The 20703-nt window shown below is 39.7% G+C and overlaps 1 protein-coding gene and 1 non-coding gene across 2 annotated transcripts in view; one reads left to right on the top strand and one right to left on the bottom strand.

Moving 5' to 3' along the window:
- Nucleotides 1-20703, top strand: part of TMEM45A (transmembrane protein 45A) — a 110150-nt gene that overhangs the window by 31406 nt on the left and 58041 nt on the right. The gene's annotated exons all lie outside the window — the stretch shown is intronic.
- Nucleotides 13313-13419, bottom strand: LOC126026740 (U6 spliceosomal RNA). The gene has a single exon (XR_007501961.1). It is a non-coding gene; the product is annotated as a U6 spliceosomal RNA (small nuclear RNA).

Genomic DNA, 20703 nt, shown 5'->3' with positions numbered 1-20703 from the left:
TATGAGCCATTGTTTTCATCTAGTTACTCCTTTAATATTTTCCTTTTTTTTGCATTAGTTTTATTTGTACAATATATTGATTCCATACATGTCTATATTGACATGATCACCAAAGAAGTTTTGCTGACAGGTATCATCTTCAAGGCTTTCTACTCTTTCACACTGTGCACCCTGCTTGTGTTTGCCAGAGTCAGTTTGGTCTCTATTTACATTTAAAATCAAATTTTAGACTTCACATTTAAGTTAGGACAAAACACTTTTCCTCTTCTCTGTTTGCCAATTTCACTTCAAGGTATAAGCATATTGTTGCAAATGGCAGAATTTCCTTTCCTTTTCTTTTCTTTTTTTTTTTAAAGGTTGGATAATAATGTACCACAAATAATTCTGTGAAAGATTTGTAATGCACTTTGGTCACAATAAAAATTTATTTTAAAAAAAAAAAAGGTTGGAGAATGGCTTTCAGTGTGTATTTTTCCACATTTTCTTTAGCCATTCATTGTTTACATTCTTTGGTTATTGTTAAAATGTTGCAATGAACCAGGGAAGGAATGCAGCTCGCTTTTCAAAATAGCGACCTCATGACCTTGTTTCATATAGATGAATACCTTTAAATGAAATTTTTGGGTGACACTTTAATTCTCTTTTGGGTGGTTTTCTTTCTAATGCTGTGATGGACTTCCATATTGTTTTCCATAGCGTTTGTGCCAACTTTCAGTTTTAGCAATAGTGGAAAAATGTTCTCCTGCTTACACTTACCTTTTTTTTTTTTTAATTAAACACCTTGATTACATACATGATTGTGTTTGGGTTTCAGTATCTTTTATCTTGCTTACAATAATTACCATTGGTGTGAGATGATATCTCATTGTTGTTTTGACTTGCATTGTCCTTGATGAAATGATAATTAATGACACACGCTTCCTCATAACCCTAATGATCATCTTCGTGGGAAAAGGCCTCTTTAAGTGCTTTGCCTGTCTGAAATCCATTTGATTTATATCTGCTATTGTATTTCATAAACACCTTATATACCGGTTACTAAATGATTATCGGATAAACAATTTAAACACTTCCTGATATTTGCTAGGCTGCCTTTCATATTCCTGATGGCTGCATAATATTCCATTGTATATATGTACTACAGCTTCTTTAGCCATTCATCTGTTGAAGGGCATCTTGGCTGTTTCTAGAGTCTGGCTATTGTAAATAGCACTGCAACGAATATAGGTGTGAGGAAGGTTTTTTGTATTGTATTTTTGTGTTCCTAGGGTATATCCCTAGGAGTGGTATAGCTGGATCGTATGGGAGCTCAATTTCCAGTTTTTGGAGGAGCCTCCAGATTGCTGTCCATAAAGGTTGGACTAGACGGCATTCCCACCGACAGTGAATAAGAGAGTTCCTGGTTTCTGTACAAATCCTATGTCGAAGTCAGTGATGCTGTGGCTGCATCTTCTGGTTTCATCTTACCATTAGGTGGCATACATTATCCATTCTCTTTTTTTTATTTCTTTATATATGTATGAGATCATCTGGCATTTACCCTTCTCTCTTTGAAGTCTTTTGCTTAACTTGATACCTTCTAGCTCTATCCAAGCTGTAGCAAAATATAGAATTTCACCGTTCTTAAAGCTGAGCAGTTTATGTATATATTCCATTTCTTATATATTGTGTATATATATAGCATATATAACTGTATATATTGTGTATGTATTCCATTTTTGTTTATATTGCACACCTTCATCTCTCAATGGGCATTTAGGTTGTCTCCAGATTTGGGACATTATAAGTAGTGCAGCAATGTAATAGGCAGGCATATTTGTTTTTAATGTTACATCTTTGTGTTCATGGGGTAGATTTTAAGTAGTAGATTTTTCTGGATTATATGATAGTTTTATTTTAAAATTTTGATAAATTTCCATACTCCTTTTCCACATAGGCCAAATACGATAACAATTTGACAACTAGTGAATGAGGGTTTCTTATTATTATTCCTCACCAGCACTGGTAGTTTTATGAATTTTTTATAAAGGCCATTATCACTAATGTAAGGCAGTAAATGCATTGTTATTTTGATTTGCATCTCCAGATAACCTATGATGGTCAGCCCTTTTTTTCCTGAGCCTGTTGGCCACGTATGTGTGTGTGTATATAGATATATTTTCCGGGGGGTGGGCTAAACCTGGTGACACTCAGGGGTGACTCCTGGCTATGCACTCAGAAATAGGTCTCCCTGGTTTGGGGGACCATATGGGATGCCAGGAGATAAAACCAAGGTCTGTCCTGGGTCAGCCACCTGCAAGGCAAATGCCTTACCACTGCGCCACTGCTTCCGCTTTTGTGTCTAAAATTTTTTGTGTGTGGCAACTTTAGGGTTTTAGGTATATGTAATATATAAATAAAATATATTACATTAATGTAGTATATCATTTACAGATACTGATAGCCTTTCTTTTTTAATACCTTTAATTCTTTTTCATACATAATTTTTATTACTATGGCTTCTAATACTATTTTGAATAATAGTGGTGAAAGTAAAAATTTTTGGCTTGTACCTACTTTAATTCCAATGTCCTTAGTAGTAACTAGCATGTTCAGGTTTCTTTTTCCTCCTGGTTTAGCTGGTTCAGTCTTGGAAAAGCGTATGATTTCAATTATGTATTTATTTCTTCTGTGTTTTAGATTACATGGCTACAGCTGTGGATTGGGAGTGTGGCTGTTTCTTCTAGCTGTTTGTTTGCACACAGGCGATGAAGATATTTTGATATGATTTTGTAACAAGCCATTTCTCTGCACTTACTCATTAATTCTAATAACTTTAGAATGGTGTCCTTAGAATATCGCTTTTAAATTACCATAGCCTCACTTCTTATATTTTGATTTGAATTTCATTCACTTTAATTATTGTTTTCTGATTGACTGGTTTATAGTAGACATTTATAAGAAATTAAGTAAGGATGGTGAGACTAGAAATTCTTGTCTCAGTTCTGATTGTTTTTTGTTGTTGTTATTGTTGCTGTTGTTTTCTGGGTCACATCTGGCGAGACTCAGGGGTTACTTCTTACTCTGTGCTCAGAAACTGCTCTTAGCAGACACAGGGGAACATACGGGGTGCCCAGATTCAAACCACTGTCTCTCCTGCATCGGCTGCTTGCAAGACAACGCCCTACCTCTATTTATCTGGCCCCCTCAGTTCTCATTTAAAGGAAAATTATTTACTATTTAATCATTGAGTTTGATATTAGCTGTGAACTTTTAGTGTGCAGTTTTTATTGAATTGGCTTATGCTCCTTGTACCTCTATTTTATTGAGTGGTTTTTTTTTTTTTTGTTTTGTTTTTTTGGTTTTTTGGGCCACACCCGGCAGTGCTCAGGGGTTACTCCAGGCTATCTGCTCAGAAATAGCTCCTGGCAGGGGGACCATATGGGACACCGGGATTTGAACCAACCACCTTTGGTCCTGGATTGGCTGCTTGCAAGGCAAACACTGCTGTGCTATCTCTCCGGGCCCATTATTGAGTGTTTTTAATATAATGTGTAAAATCTTGGAAAATGCTTTCTTAGCATTGCTTGATATCTTTATTTTGTTTTTCTTTTACTGATTTAGTGAAATGATTGATTTGCATTTGAGGAACCAATCTTACTTTTCGGAAATAAACTTCAATTAGTCATAATGTGTAATTCCTTTGATGTAATGCTGAATTCATTTTGCTAGTATTTTTTGTGTCTTACTTATATGGTATACCATTTTTAAATTGTTCCAAAGGCAACAACAAATAAAAAAATCATCCAAATATACAACAGTCCTTTTTCTTCCACCATCATCTTTCCCACATTCCACCATGGGCCCTTCTTCTTTTCCTTCCTTTCGTGCTTTCATCCTCACCACCATTCTCCTTCCCACCATTCTATTTTATTTTAAATATATTTATTTAGGCACCATGGTTACACACATATTTATAGTTGAGTTTCAGTCATAGAAAGTACACCCTACCATCACCACTGCAAACTTATAACCACCAATGTCCCCCCAATCCCTCGACCCTGCCATCTCCTAGAGACAGACATTCTATTTCTCTTGCTCAATACCATTGTCGTGATAGTTGTTGGTGTAGTGATTTCTCTACCTGCACTCACCAATCTTGTTCATATCATGGGCTGATCCTTCCAGTCATCTTCATTGTGTCTGGGTATTATTAACAAACTGTCTTTTAATTTCTTATATCCCACAGATGAGTGAGACTATTATGTGTCTATCTTTCTTCCTCTAACTTATTTCACTCAGATAATAGTTTCCATGTCTATACACATATAAGAAAATTTCATGACTTAATTTTTCCTGACAGCTGCTTAGTATTTCACTGTGTATATGTACCACATTTTCTTTAGTTTTTGGGCACTTGGGTTGTTTCCAAATTCTATTATAAATAGAACTGCAATGAACATAGTCATGTAGAGGGTATTTTTGTGTTTTTGTATTCCTAGGGTATATTCCTATGTGGTATTGCTGGATCATATAGAAGATAAATTTCCAGTTTTTTTTTTTTTGAGGAATCTCCATATTGTCTTCCATAAAGGCTAGACTAGATGGCATTCTCACCAGCAGTGAATGAGAGTTCCTTTCTCCCCACATCCCACTAGCACTGATTGTTCTTGTTCATTGTGAAGTGTGTCAGTCTCTGTGGCGTGAGATGGTAAGTCATTGTTGTTTTCATTTGCATCTCTCTCTGATGGTTAGTGATGTGGAAGATTTTTATGTGCCTTTTGGCCATCTGTATTTCTTCTTTGAGGAAGTATCTGTTTATTTATTCTCATTTTTTGATGGGGTTAGAAGGTTTTTTTTTGTTGTTGTTGTTACGTTCTGTCAGTACCTTGTATTTCTTACATGTTAACCTCTTTCCTCCCCTTATCTGATGGGTATTGGGTGAAAAGTTTTTCCTATTCTGTGGCTGGCCTTTGTGTCCTCGTCACTGTTTTTTTTGAGGTGTAGAATCTTCTCAGTTTAATGTAGTCCGTTTGTTTATCTCTGCTTCCACTTGTTTAGATAGTGGTGTTTCCTCTGTGAAGATGCCTTTAGTTTCTATGTCATGGAGTGTTTTACGTATGTTTTCTTCTATATACCTTATCATTATAGGACTGTAATCTATTTGAATTTGACCTTTGTGCATTGTATTAGATGGCGTCTGAATTGATTTATTGCATGTGGCTGACCAGTTGTCCCAACACCACTTGTTGAAGAGGTTTTCCTTGCTCTATTTTGAATTTATTGTCCCTTTTTCAAAGATTAATTGCATGTTTGTGGATCATTCTATGAATACTAAAGTCTAATATTAATATTGCCTCTCAGGCTTTTTTTAATTTTTAATTTTTAATTATGAGAACAATGATGCAAAGAGGACAAGGAAAAGTTACAAAGAACAATAACCCATAAACAGAGTTCTCAGAAAAAATCCCCTTGCTGATGCCTAAATATTGAACTTACAGTAAAAAAAATTAAGAAAAATAAGGCAGAACCCACATACAATTACTTTGTCCACAAGTCCCCAGATTGTAGTACATTATAACATTTCTTAGCAGTACACAAAGCAACCTAAAGCCATGAGATTTATGTAACTCCTTAACTTTGAAGGCATAGTATTTTTTATATATTCATGCACATACATATTAGTTTAAGTTAACATCAAAAGTTTAAGAGGTTTTTTCTTAAGGGTTAGTCAAAAGGGCACAGTAAAAACGGTGTTAGAGTGACAAATATTGTTTGCATAGGCCCACCAAAATATGGGGGTCATAGAAAGGAATAGCCTTGGTCTAAATACAAGGAGACCACTACCCCTGAAGTTTCCTGGCAAAAGACCAACTCTAGGCTCCAGGCAAACTAGTTTATTCAATCCAAGTCATTGTCTGTAGTGCCAATACAGTTTTATTTTTCATGCAGTCCTATTGTTGGCATCAGGTTTCTGTATTAAAGATCCTGGAATCTGCACATCCTACATTGAAGTCAGGCTGGTGTGAAGTATCCTCTAGTGTCACCTCACAATTAAGGGGCAATACAGCAAGCCCTGTCCAGTAAGCAGGTCATTGTTCTTGTTAAGTCTTTTCAGTGTTAAGGGAAGTCTCTTTTGAGTAGATCGATGTAAGAGCAGCTGTAGGTTCTTCCCTGGTGGAAGATTGCCTCCAGGTGATGTTATAGACAACCTTGGATGTTTTGTAGATGTCTTCTCTAGATCAGGGGTGAATGAAGAATGCCCATTCTTCTGAGGCCTGTGCCAGGTCTTTATGTCAATGTTCAGGGTGTAAGGTCCCATTGCACTACAAGATTTGTGTGTTCCCATCTCTATTAGATAAGAACTTATTGGTATGTATAGTATTTTCCTGTTTTAGTGTGCCTAAGAAAACAAGAAATAAAGCCACATGATGTTATCTGAGTATATGGGGATGTAAGAACACGTCTAACAATACCCACGACTGGTTTCAAACATAAGCATTAAACTGAGGGATTCTTTCACACCAAATTCCATATTGAGTTGTTCACAAAGAGAAGATAAAAACGGGGGGATCGTCACTGTATAAAAAATATTCAGCAAAAGTTATAGCCGTCAAAGAAAACACCCATAAAATGTTGAAAAGACATATGTGTTCTTTTTATGCCTTTTGGAATAGTTGAGTGGGTGTTAACTTCAGGGCACCACTTAGGTCTGTGACTTAGGACTCTACAGTACTTAAGTTAGAAAGGGTAAATGAGGAGTAATGATGATAGGGGTTAAGGAAGTTAAAGAGAAAAATGATCTTTTGTAGGGGTGTGCAAAAGGGCAGAGTACAAAATGGATATTCTGAATACATAAAAACATAATTCAATGATAGTTAGTACTATTAATGTATTGTGTGCCCCCCGCACGATTTTGAAAATATAAACTGGAAAGAGATTACCAGTGATGGCTCAAGAAGCTGGGAGGCCAGAAGTTTGGAGCCCCACCCAGACCCTCCCTAAGGAGCTGGAATGGATAATGGGGAAAAGCCTAGGGTACCTTCAAGCTCCACCAAGGGGCCCAACTCACCGGCTTGCCCAGGCATGTGGCCTGGGGAAGCCCCTCTCAGGCTTTTTTTCAAGAAAGTTGTTGGTTATCCTCCAACCTTTGATTTTGAGTTTATGTTTGTTCTGACTATTCAGATGTGTTTCTTTTAGGTAGCAGTAGGTTGGGCTCATATTTTTAATCCATTTTGCCACCCTATGTCTCTTAATTTGTGCATTTAGTCCATTGACATTGAGAGAGATAATTGCCATGGTATATAGTGTCATCTTTGTGTATCTTATCATCTTTGTCATCTTGGTGTGTCTTTCTTAAAAGTAGACTTTTCAGTTTGTCTTTTAAGTCTGGTTTTGAGTCTAAAGTTTCTGAGCTGTTATTTATTCATGAAGCTATGTATATTTCCTTCAAGCCTGAATATTAGTCTGGCTGGGTGAGGTATTCTAGGGGAAGCATTCATTTCATTGAGTTTTGTTACTATTGCCATCACTGCCTTCGGGTCTTGAGGATTTCTTGCGACAGGTCTGCTGTAAATCTTAAGGACGCGCCTTTGAATGTAATTTCCCTTTTGATTTTTCTGCTTTCAGTATTCTATCCCTATCTGTAGGATTCATTATTGTGCCTAGAATGTGTTTTAGGGTGCTTTTGTTCAGTTCTCTTTTAGCTGATACTCTTTGGGCATGCAGGATTTGGTTGCGTGCACTTTTTAGTTTGGGGAGTTTCTCTGAAATGAAGTCATTGACTGTTGATTCTTCCTGGGGACTTTCTTCCTGGGTCTCTGGGACTCCAATAATTCTTATGTTGTTTCTGTTGAGTTTATCAAAGACTTCTATTTTTATCTGTTCACAAACTTTGAGGATTTTTTTTTCCTATTGACTGTTTTAAGGCTCTTTTCCAATCTATTCTGTTATGCATCTCATCTTCCAGCTCACTGATTCTGTCCTTAACCACTGTTACTCTGCTGTAAAGGCTTTCCAATAAGGTTTTCATTTCACCTCGTTTTTCACCAAGTTTTTCACCACTAAGTTTCTCAGTCCTGTTATTTCTGTTTAAATTTTTCTCATTTCTATATTCATATCCTCTTGATTCTTATTTGTGTTTCATTGAGCTCAGTCCATGTTTTCTTTGTGTTCTATGAGTAGTCTCCATATTGCTTCTCTAAACTCCTTATCTGAGAGGCTAAATAAGTAGTTTAGCACTTTGAGCCAGAGCAGTGGCACAAGGGTTAAAGCATCTGCCTTGCCTGCACTAGCCTAGGATGGACCGAGGTACAATCCTCTGGTGTCCCATATGTTCCCCCAAGCCAGAAGCAATTTCTGAGCGCATAGTCAAAAGTAACCCCTGAGCATCACCAGGTGTGCAACCCCAAAAGAAGTGTTTGGCACTTTCCAGGTCATCAGGACTGCCATCTTCATTTTTTTAAGCATGGTGGAGGCCTGTATTGTTTCCCCTTTGTCACGCTTGCAGTGTGGTATTTTCTATGTGTTGTGCTGGGGTTCATTCACCAGGAGATGTGCATATCCATGAAGCTGAGGAGTGACCGGGCTCCTCTCACTCTGCTCACCCCTGTTGACTTTTTGTCAATAAGCTCTTCTGGGAGGTTGGCTTCCTGAAGCAACTGTGGTGGATCAAGATGGCACCAGAGACAAAATGTTCACGGTGGGGATCAGGCTTTGCCTTCTTGAGCAGGGCAAACTCACCTCCATTTTGCTAGTATTTTGTTGACATTTCTGTCCTCTGTGATAATCCTATGTATTCTATATGTTCTGTGTGTGCATGTATGTGTATGTTGATGTCCTTCCTTGTCTGGTTTTGGTGTTAACGTTGATTTCTTACAATGTATTTAGTGACATTCTTTTTTGAAGACTGGAGAATTGGCTGATGTTCTTTAAAGGCAATAAAATTTTCCATATTCTTTTTTTTTTTCACTCCTGATTGTTCTAAGGATACTGTTGGTTCTGTGCTTAGGCTTGATTCCTAGAAGTGCTTCTTTTGCCCATTACATTAGAACAGTTTTATAGATTTTTGTTTTTCTTTTCTTTTTTTTTTGTAGTAAATTCCTCTGCTTTATTTTCTTTCTAAAGTTACATATTAACTTCTATGTGTTGAGCCGAGCTTACTGTGTAGGCTTTATATCAAAATAGAAAATTGAAGATTGTGGGGCTGGCGAGATAGCATGGAAGTAAGGCGTTTGCCTTTCATGCAGAAGGACGGTGGTTTGAATCCCGGCATCCCACCTGGTTCCCTGTTCCTGCCAGGGGCGATTTCTGAGTGTAGAGCCAGGAGTAACCTCTGTGCGTTGCCGGGTGTGACCCAAAAACAAACAAACAAATAAAAAAAAAGGAAAAAAAGAAAATTGAAGATTGTAATCCTATACTACTTGCCTAGGATGTGTTTTGCTTTATATTTTGACAATTATGCACCTGTTTATATGATTGAAAATCTAGTGCCCACATAGGGTAGAAACAAAAAGTGGAGAGGTAACTGCTAGATGATATGAAAAGTTCAATTATCTTGAGGAGTTACTTATATTTTTGAACTGAGTATGGCAAGATATCTACTCTCCCTCTTCTCTAGGCTCTTATTATACTCTGGGCTTTGTTATCTGCTTCAGGTTATCAGTTAATCTTCAGTAGTGGCTTAGTGTTTTGTTTTGTTTTTTGGTTTTGGTTTTGGTTTTTGGGTCACACCCAGCGTCACTCAGGGGTTCCTTCTGGCTCTATGCTCAGAAATTGCTCCTGGCAGGCTCCAGGACCATATGGGATGTCGGGATTCAAACCACCGTCCTTCTGCATGCAAGGCAAACACCCTAACTCCATGCTATCTCTCCGGCCCCCGGTGGCTTAGTTTTGATTTGAGTCCTGTCACCCAAGTCTTTCACAGGGGTTCTGACAGGAAACAGATCATCTAGGAACTGTGAATTTAATTTTCAGCTACAACAATAATCACAGACAGATACAGGAAGGATAATACTAAAAGTCTATAGGTGCCAGTAAAATATTACTTCTCTCATAAGCCACTTTCAGTTTGGATGCTCTAGACATAGTAAATGCTATGGGATTATATAGTGAACACAGTCTAGTGATGGTGCAGGCATGAAAGGGACATGAATTAGTGTTTTATTGAGCACCTCGGGCAGTTGCTGAGAAGCTTCTCTAATGAAGAAGTCACAGGTTACTCTTTTAGTTACCAGCAGGCTTCATAATTCCTTTTCTCAAGGCATGGAGTTCTTGTAAATGGCAGTCACAGGCTCACCTTATCAACCTATATTGGCATGTTGTGACAGGGACCATATGGCCGGCCCCTCAAGATACTTCAAGAAGGTACAGGTTAAAAAATGGGGTACCATGTCATGAAACTAAGGGGCAATGGTAAGAGATGAGAGCCACAAGGAAGAAATAAGGTATGAAGAGGACCATGATTATAAACATGTTGAGAAACACTGCCTTAGACAGTGAGAACTGGCAATCAGAGAATGGGGAAAGGCACATCAATAGCAGGGGTGCTTGTCCTTCCACCGACTCTGGAATTTGGCTATGTTCTGATTGTCTGGTGCTCACCATTGCTGATGTCTCTTTGCTCTCCTAGCACTCATTTGTGAAGCTTCAGTCCTGCTACTCTCCACATAAAACCCCCCTCTATTTTATACCTGCTCATGTGTGTTCCTCTCACCAAAGCAGTCCCACATGACCAAATCCCCCATGGGATCATAAGCTCTCAGTCTTAGAAGTAGAGCTCCTTAGTTTCGACAATAGAACTGAGATTATCAACTGAGGAAGGGTGTGGAAAAAGACACTGACAATGGACAGTGGAGGTGGATTGCCACATTGCTGGTGGGTATGATTCAGAACACCTGGTGGTTATGATTCAGAACACCATGTTAACTCAATTTTAGAAAGTGGAGTTCCAAACAACAGCTTTATTCCTTTTGGCAAGTCAGGACATCCTGAAACATATTGGGAGATATTCTAGTTAGTCCTACAACCTCTGATATCTCCTGCTATCTTTTACAGCTCCTGTATTTTATGTGATTGATTATTTAGTTGGAAGTACAGGAGAATTAGAATACAAAGTCTTATTGCTCATGGATACTCAGAAATATTCCTGAACATCTGAACATGTGTAGGCTTTTGTTAATATTACTATGACTTTTGGGAAGTGAGTTTTGGTTTCTTTCTGTGGATCTTGTATGTACATGTTTTGCTAGGCTTATTCATAAGAAATTCATTCATTAAGGAAGATTATGTAAATGGTTTTAGGTTGTTAATTCAAATTACCTTGTTGTTTTGGTTGGTCTATAAGAAAACAATGGCTATTGTATATTAATGGGGTGTCCTAAAACTGATATAATTGCTTATTAATTCCAGGAATTTTAAAAATTTAAATGAAAAATAGACCATTATGCCATCTTTGAACAAAGATTTTTATTTCTTCCTTTCCTTTGTAAACCTACTTCTGCCCACCTCCATACTTAAGATTGAAAACAGAATTGAAAACTTCTCAACTAATGTTGAAGAGTATTTTGTTACCTGTTAGTGTGAGGGAACATTTTTTCCTTTTGCTATCTTAGCAGGCAAACTTTCAATTTCTCACTATTAAGTATGACTATAGATTTTTGTAGATTTGTTTGTTGTTGCAGTATTCAGTGCTTAAACCTGAACTTGTGCTTAACATTTGAGCCATATCCCTGGCCTTTATGCTTTTTGAGGCATCTTTACAGAAACCTCCCTAATAGTACTCAGGGGACCAAGCCGTCACTTCCCAGTCATACTTCTCTTGACTGTGTGGGCCTGCAGGTTTGTTGGTCCAGGTTAGCAGAGCAGATTCATGTAGTGCAGTGGTGCTATTCTTATGCCATTTAGGGGCTACTGGGGTTATATCTGGTAGTATTTGGAGGATGGTTTGCTACTGGGGACCAAACTCAGGGTCTCTACATTTGAGGTGTGTATTCCAGCCCTTTGAACTATCTCTCTGCCTTGTCATTTCTAGTCTTGTCTTCACTGCTCTTCACATAACCACTCCTATTGCACTCCCATCCTGCCCTTAGACACACACTCCACAAGGACCTCAAGATTGTGCTTCTGGATGTGGGATTGAGCCTGTCTTCCCTGCATCACTTAGAGCAATGTTTCCCCAAAGTGAGTAATTCTGCTCCCTTGGAAGTACTGGAGTAATCCCTGGGAGCATGAGTAAGCTTAGGAGGAATTGGGGGACACTTTCTATTTTTTTTTCAGGCAAAGAGTAATTGTTTAGGTAATTTTTTCCAGAGCAGATAATCAAAGAAATTTAGAACACACAGAGATCAAGAGATCATGCCCTGCTTTCCCCAAAACAGAGACTTGGCCCTACCTTCCTCTTCCCTTCACCCACACTTTTGAGATGTAAAAACCCACACAAGCCTGATTAGAGACCCACTTAAGCTTTATTCTCTTTTTGGGTGTGGGGGGTGTTTGGGCCATGCTTGTTGGCTCTCAGTGGTTACTCTTGGCTCTGTGCTCAGAATTCATTCCTGGCAGGCTCAGGGTACCATATGGGATGCGGGGAACCAGGAACCTGGTCTGTCCCAATTCGGCCCTACCACTGTGCTATAGCTCCGGCCCTCCACCTCGGCTTTATTAGATAGGTGCTTTTGTCTGTTAACTGTATCTTCTCCCTCTACCCACCCATGGATTGAGTCTGGTAAATAAAGATCATACTGGGAGACTGTTGGGGTTCTGTCCATGAGGCTGTGAGTTTCCTAACCCCATGCTTTTCTTCCCTATGTCTGTCTTGTTTTCTTTCTTTGCTTTCTTCTTTCTTTCTTTCTTTCTTTTCTTTCTTTCTTTCTTTCTTTCTTTCTTTCTTTCTTTCTTTCTTTCTTTCTTTCTTTCTTTCTTTCTTTCTTTCTTTCTTTCTTTCTTTCTTTCTTTCTTTCTTTCTTTCTTTCTTTCTTTCTTTTCTTTCTCTTTCTTCTTTCTTTCTTTCTCTCTTTCTCTCTCTCTCTCTCTCTCTCTCTCTTTCTTTATCTTTCTTTCTTTCTTTCTTTCTTTCTTTCTTTCTTTTCTTTCTTTCTTTCTTTTCTTTCTTTCTTTCTTCTTTCTTTCTCTTCTTTCTTTCTTTCTTTCTTCTCTTTCTTTCTTTCTCTTCTTCTCTCTCTCTCTCTCTCCCTCCCTCCCTCCCCTCCCTCCTCCCTCCCTCCCTCCCTCCCTCCCTCCCTCCCCTCCCTCCCTCCCTCCCTCCCTCCCTTCCTTCCTCCTTCCTCCCTTCCTTCCTTCCTTCCTTCATTCCTTCCCTTCTTCCTTCCTTCTTCCTTTTAATATGGAACACTTCACAAACTTGTGTGTCATCCTTGCGCAGGAGCCATGCTAATCTTCTCTGTATAGTTCCAATTTTAGTATATGTGCTGCCAAAGCGAGCCCCTGTCTTGTTTTCTTAATCCTTCCAGTGACCCATTCACCTGGTGATGAATTACATCAAGTGGAACCTCTACAGGAATCTCTGACATAGAGGTTGCAATTGGCAACCTAGTTTTATCTCTTTGGACAAGAGCCACCTTCTGCCCTCACAGTTTCCTGTCTCTAAGAAATGGGAACAGAGTGTGTGTAAGCACCAAGAAATCCAGGCTTGGCTTAGGAAGCAGAGAGAAGAACAACATTGGAGGTGCTTATTGTGACATTGCCAGGTTCGGATCTGGACACACCCTTTGCGTTATTAAGGTGGCAGTTGCATCAAGAATTCTCTTGAATTCTTCCTCGTCATAGGGTAGATTGGGAGTGGGTGAAGGTTTATGAAGTGTGGGAAGAAGGTAGTTGTTTTCTGATCTTTTCTACACTTGAAGAACCCCCACTCTAAAGGGGGGTGCTAGAAAGCATCTCTGTGAAGATCTTAGATGCCTTTGACTTTGTCATTGAGCAAAACTTCCTCTGACACATGCTCAGTTTGTGATGGGAAGATGACATCTAGGTAATGTCTCCATCTCTGGATGAGTGTGGGTGTAGTGAGAATTAAGTTTTTGGTGACTCTCCACTTGGCAGGGCCTATTTGAATGTTTCTTCTTCTTGGCTAGAGCTGTTGTAGTGCCACATTTGCAACAGCACGTACACACACCTCTTGAAGGGCTGTTCCTCGGTGTCACTTAAATCACAGGAGAATGATGCTAGTCTGGTCGACCATGTAGGATGTGTTTGTCACTTTGTGCCAGGTGACCCATTTTCTTGCCACATTCAACTCCTACAGTCTTCTTTCTTCCTGGCTACAGTACAGCTTGGGCCCTTTTGCTGTGACCATGGCATGGAAAATATCTCTGACATGCTTAGTAAGGTGGGGTAAGGGTGTTTCTATTTGTTTACTGTTTTAGACTGAGCGGGAGCTTAAAAGAGGCCACACTTTCCTAATACCAAGCGATCTTCTGCAAGTAGCATTGTGAGTTTCTTTTTCTTCTTTTTTTTTTGGGGGGGGGTCATACTCGACAGTGCTCAAGGATTACTCCCAGCTCTGAGTTCAGAAATAGCCCTGCCAGGCTTGGGGAACCATATTGGATGCCAAGATTCAAACCACCATCCCTCCTGGGTCTGCTGCGTGCAAGGCAAACACCCTATCACTATGCTGTCTCTCTGGCCCCACATTGTGAGTTTCTAATTATGAGCTTTCGCTCCCTGCACAATACTGAATTCAGATCTGAATTTTGAAAAGATGAAGGCAGGGGCCAGGATGGTCCCTTTTATCCCAACACAGTGGGATGGACAATTACCTTGCACACAGCCAACCTGAGTTTGAGACTTGGCATCCCGTTTGGTTCCCTGGGCACCACCAGGAATGATTTCTGAGCTCAGAGATAGGAGTAAGTTCTAAATATGGGCTCCTGTTGCCCCCCAAAATGACAAAGTCAAAGGTATACATTGATAGGAAGGTAAATAATATCCTGCTTATCTGTGAGTCTCTGATAAAGATTCATTTGTTCTTGTGCCAAACTATCAGTGGGAGGCAGGGAGGTTCCAGGCAGTTATTATTGGTTGATTTGACTCTTGATTTGCCTCTCCTAATCAGAAAAAAAAGGCTCCTATGGGGAACATACTATCATTTGCCTTGAATTGTTTGATTTTGTAATAGTATGCTTTTTTTTTTACATACATACTTCATAATTTTATATAAAGAACATTCTAGAAATGGTGACAGAAGGGACCGGAGAGATAGCATGGAGGTAAGGTGTTTGCCTTGCATGCAGAAGGACAGTGGATCGAATCCCTGCATCCCCTATGGTCCCTCGAGCCTGCCAGGAGTGATTCTGAGCACAGAGTCAGGAGTAACCCCTGAGCGCTGCCGGGTGTGACCCCAAAACAAAACAAAACAAACAAACAAACAAAAAGAACCGATGACAGAAGCAGAACTGTGGTTTCCTGAGGACTGCACCTTTGCACCTTGTAAAGTGGGGGCTTGGGAGGTGGGGTTTGCAGAGAGACAGAAGGAAGCTCGAGGATGACAGCTGTGTTCATTTTTCTGAATTTTGGCAATGGTTTCAGGGTGTATGCATGCTATAACTTGATAAATTGGACATTTTAAATGATCTGATCTTCAGGAAAGCTGGTTGCATTTTTAAAAAAAGTTTATTGATTGATTGGTTGTTGGGTCACACCCAGTGAGGCTCAGCGGCCACTCCTAGCTCTGTACTCAGAAATCACTCCTGGCAGGCTGGGGGATCATATGGGATGCCAGGAATTGAACTGGGTCCCTCCCGGGTTGGCTGCATGCAAGGCAAATGCCCTACCACTGTGCCATCTCTCTGGCCCTGGTTGCATTTTTTGTTTGTTTGTTTTTTTGGGGGGGCACACCGGTGACACTTGGGGGTTACTCCTGGCTCTTTGCTCAGAAATTACTCCTGGCTTGGGGAACCATATGGGACGCCAGGGAATCAAACTCAGGTCCATCCTAGGTCAGCTGCGTGCAAGGCAAATGCCCTACTGCTGTACCGCCACTCTGGCCCCTCTTGTTCTGTCTCTTAGTTGAGATCCTTTTCGACAGTCTTAAGTCTCCCATATTTCTTGTTTCACATAGTCAGTCCAACTCAGTGCTACCAATTATTTCCCCCCCACACACAATTTTTTTGGGTGTCACTATCTTGACTAGAGGTCAGGGATCTGACTTCCTCAGAATTTGGCTCCCTTTTGTTCTCTGGATACTTCTGAGAGTAAGAAAATTTTATTTTCCTCTGGCACATCTGTATCCACTGTATTTTTTGTACTATAAGATGCAATTTTTTCCCCTTCAAAAGATGGGGGGAAATGTCTGTGCATCTTAGGGAGCGAATGCTGTCTGAAGCTGAAGCCTGAGTATTTTTTTTCTTTTACTGAATTCTTTCTTTCTTTCTTCCTTTCTTTCTTTCTTCCTTTCTTTCTTTCTTCCTTTCTTCCTTCCTTCCTTCCTTCCTTCCTTCCTTCCTTCCTTCCTTCCTTCCTTCCTTCCTTCCTTCCTTCCTTCCTTCCTTCCTTCCTTCCTTCCTTCCTTCCTTCCTTCCTTCCTTCCTTCCTTCCTTCCTTTCTTTCTTTCTTTTTCTTTCTTTCTTTCTTTTTTTTTTTTTTTTGTGGTTTTTGGGTCACACCCGGCAGTGCTCAGGGGTTACTCCTGGCTCCATGCTCAGAAATTGCTCAGAAATTGCTCCTGGCATGCACGGGGGACCATATGGGACGCTGGGATTCGAACCGATGACCTCTTGCATGAAAGGCAAACGCCTTACCTCCATGCTATCTCTCCAGCCCCTCTTTTTTTTTTTTTTTTATCGTGACTGAAGTTCATCACACAGAATTATTTACAGTACATAGTGACAATGAATGAAGGGCTCTCCCACCACCAATGTTGTCCTCCCTCCACTCCTGTTCCCAGCTTGTCTCCCACATATTCCTCCTTTACCCCCAAAATCCTAGTATAACTGGTCTCCACCTTACAGCTTGTTATAGGTTGGGTATCTATTCTGTTTGGTGTTCCAGTCTGGTCATTTTTTATTTACACTACGTGTTCATATGACTGGTCCTGGTATCATTCTTTTCCCCCCTCAATTTATGAGGCTGAATGATTCAAGTTATGCTATTCTGTTGGAGATAAAAAGGTTAAGGAAAAGAGAAGAAAAAACTTGGTATCAACTACTAAAATAGAAAGGAAAAAAAATCATCAAATAATATCCACAAAAGTGAAAAAGAAAGAAAAAAGTGGAAGAAAAAAGAGAAATGAGATAATATCAAAAAAACAAACAAGAAAATGAAGCAAAACAAAACCAGAAAAAGTGGTGCAGTGGCAGGGCTTGGCGTTACTCCACCATTTTTTTTTTTTTTTGGTATAAGTATTGAGGAAGGAAGGACATTATCGTGGCCTAAGTGATTCAGGGTTTCTCCACTCTTGAAGCATATTGTCATGGGAACAACCACTGGCTCCATACCTTCTCATTGCCATATCTCAGGAAGCCTGAGTATTTAAAAAAAATGTTTATTTCTTTTCTTTTTTTGGTTTTGGGGCCACACCAGTGACGCTCAGGGGTTACTCCTGGCTCTGCACTCAGAAATCACTCCTAGCTCAGGGGACCATAAGGGACGCCGGGGGATTGAACCAAGCTCTGTCCTTGGTCAACTGCATGCAAGGCAACACCCTACCGCTGTGCTATTGCTGCAGCCACATTCATTTATTTTCTGATTAAAAAAAGAGTTAGGTAAATGTATTTAACCAGCTGTGGACTGGCATATTGTAAATAAATGTGGGCCTCACAGGTTGGTTGTTCACAGCTGTTGTCTCCTGATGGCGTCTAGGATTGCACTATTTGCTTTAAGATTTAGAGAAATAACTGCACTGAGGACTATCATAACAATGTCAATATGTGAGGGAAGTAGAAAGCCTCTCTCGAAAACAGGCGGGGGTGGGGGACGGAAATGGGGCATTAGTGATGGGAAGTTTGTGCTGGTGAAGGGGGTGTTCTTTTTATGATTGAAACCCAATTACAATCATGTTTGTAAACACGGTGTTTAAGTAAAGATATCAAAACAAACAAGCAAACAAAAGTCAAAAAATATTTTTCTTATTTTTCTCATCTAAAACCCATGTACATCTTATGGTCAGGTGTGTCTTATAGAGCGATAAATAGGATCCTTGGTGTAGACAAGTGGGCTGCTGAATCAAAGGTTAGAAGCCATCATCCAAGATGTAGTGAAGACCAGAGTCTCGGAGTGCAGCCCCAAATAAACACCTTTCATGCTTCCCTCAAGACCTGTCCAGGATGTTGTGAGTGAAAACCAAGTCCCTGTGATCTACCCAGTCAGTGCTCATTGGCGCTCTCAGCCCTTCTGGTGGGCAGATATGTACTGATGTGGTATTCCTCTATCCATTCCAATCAGCATGCCCAAGTTTCTTGGCTCTCTGCACACATTCTGAGGCCTTTCTACCCTCCCACGTTCTCTAGAATTTCACAGATTTTACATATATTGTTTACCTGTGAGGTGGCCAGCCTCAGATTTGTTCGTCTTCTGTCAGCCTTAGAATGTTTCATCATATGGAATAGCTAGAAGAATCACAAGGTGATCTGCTCATGTTTTTCTCTTGTGTCATAATGACCCACATCTTAACAATTGGTCTATGTGGGATGTAGATATTGCAAGAGTACACTCTAACCTCAGACGTGTATGTGTGTGTGTGTGTGTGTGTGTGTGTGTGTGTGTGTGTGTGTGTGTGTATGATTCCCCAGATTCTCAAGCAGAGCTGAAAGGGTCCAGAGATACTACTGTAATATTTAGCCAGCTATGTGGATCTGATGACAATCTAGTGCTTGGACTCGACAATATGGTGTTATTGGGGCTTGATGGTGCTGGAAGCTTCTAGAACCTCACTTTGTAGTGCTCAGGAGCTATATAGAAGTGGGAATTGAATTTGGAACTTAGCACAAGAAATCATATTCTTTAGCCTTTTGTAGCATCTCCCAGACCCTTAGTCTTAGACTTTTTAAAAACAATTTGGAGGTAACCATGCCCACAAAAGCAGTGGCCATGTTTGAACTGGCCCATTTCCATAGACACACTATTTGCTCAGATGAGATGTAAACTTAGCTGTGGTAGATTATGGCTTCACCAGATCACACAGCAGAAATCTGGCCTTCTCGGAGGAAAGGGTGAGTCAAACCCCCACCCTGCTGGAATCATGCTTACTGCTTCTATCACCCAGAACCACCATTTTCCTGCTGGCCTTGCCTCTTCACTGACCCTATAAGATTTCCTTTGGGGACACCAATCTGACCACACTGCAGGTACACCAGTTTTGGGGCTGATATTACCATGGTTTTTTGGAGTGAGCATGGGCACCCTCTTCCTGTATTTTCCTTCTTCCAGGAGGTCTGGCAACTATGTACATGCCCCTAAAATTTGTAGTATCTGCAACAGTGCTTTGAATTTCTAGACAATGTCATTTGTTTGATGTTGTCATCCCTAAAGGAACACTCCAATTTAACAGAATGGACAGCCAACAGCTAGAACTTTCTGCCATTGTATTAATGACTTCATTGGAGATACAATAATTTTCACAAATGTGCTCGATTCTATACTTTTTCTTTTCTTTCTTCTCCATTTTATATTTGTTTCTTTCTATTTTTTCCAATAACTTTGCTTTCACTTACATGGTAGCAAATATATTATGATCAACTATGTGATGCATTTTCTTTAAATAAATAAATTGTAAAAATTTTGGATTATATGTTGTCAGATATTGCTTCTCATTCTTAAATAAGGTTGTGAGATGCTCATCATCCATCCATCTATCCATCCATTCATCCATCTTTCCATCTGTCCGTCCACTGTCCATCCATCCATCCATCTATCCATCCTCCATTTGTTTAACAAAGTATTCAGTAAATTCTGGGAAATTCTGGGGTTAGAAGGGTTTTAATAGGCCTTACATTCATAGGGTAGTGAGGAAAATCTTAGGTACATTTGATAGTATTCATGAAAAATTTTATGACTGTCTTGAGAATACAGATAAGGGATGTAGATTCAGAAATATTGCTGTTTGAGGTGAGATGAGTTCGGACTGGAGGTTTTTTTCAATTTCTTCTTTTCTTCTCTTTTGTTGACTTAGTTTCTGCAGGATTTGTGTTAATCAGGTGAGGCAGGGAAGGGTTTCTAGCAACAAGAAAGCTGAGAGAGTTGTTAAAGAGACTGACCTATTTGGGGAACTTCAAATGCCCATTTTGCTTGGGCATAGCCATACTGCACAGTAGAAAATTTGATAAGAATCCCTCTATACATGAGTTGAGGAGGAGGGAAGACTACCATGTTAGCCTGTGACAGTCAAACAATACTTTTGAAATTAGAATTCATTTAAGAGTCTACCAGGAGCCCTGTTCCACCCAGAGAGGAGATTTAGTTAGCAGCCAGGTTTCACTAAACTTGTTATGAAGGCCTCTGTGATTGCAGACTGTACAACTTGGTTAGGAACATTTTCTGTGAATCATCTTGTGTGTGTTTTCCTGACTCAGAAGATAATATGATCTTATACAGTTTACTCATCCTATAAATCAATGTCCTTATTTATAAAGATTGTTCTCTTTTTACATATAATTTTTATTTTGATCATAGTGGCTTACATATTGTTGACAATAATATTTTAGGTACATATTTACATAAAATCAGGGGGGATTCCCATCACCAATTTGTCCTCTCTACACCTCTGTTTTCGTCCTA

Source organism: Suncus etruscus, chromosome 13 (genome assembly GCF_024139225.1).
Source record: "Suncus etruscus isolate mSunEtr1 chromosome 13, mSunEtr1.pri.cur, whole genome shotgun sequence".
NCBI classification, from domain to species: Eukaryota; Metazoa; Chordata; class Mammalia; order Eulipotyphla; family Soricidae; genus Suncus; species Suncus etruscus.
This window is presented reverse-complemented; position numbering and strand designations above follow the sequence as displayed.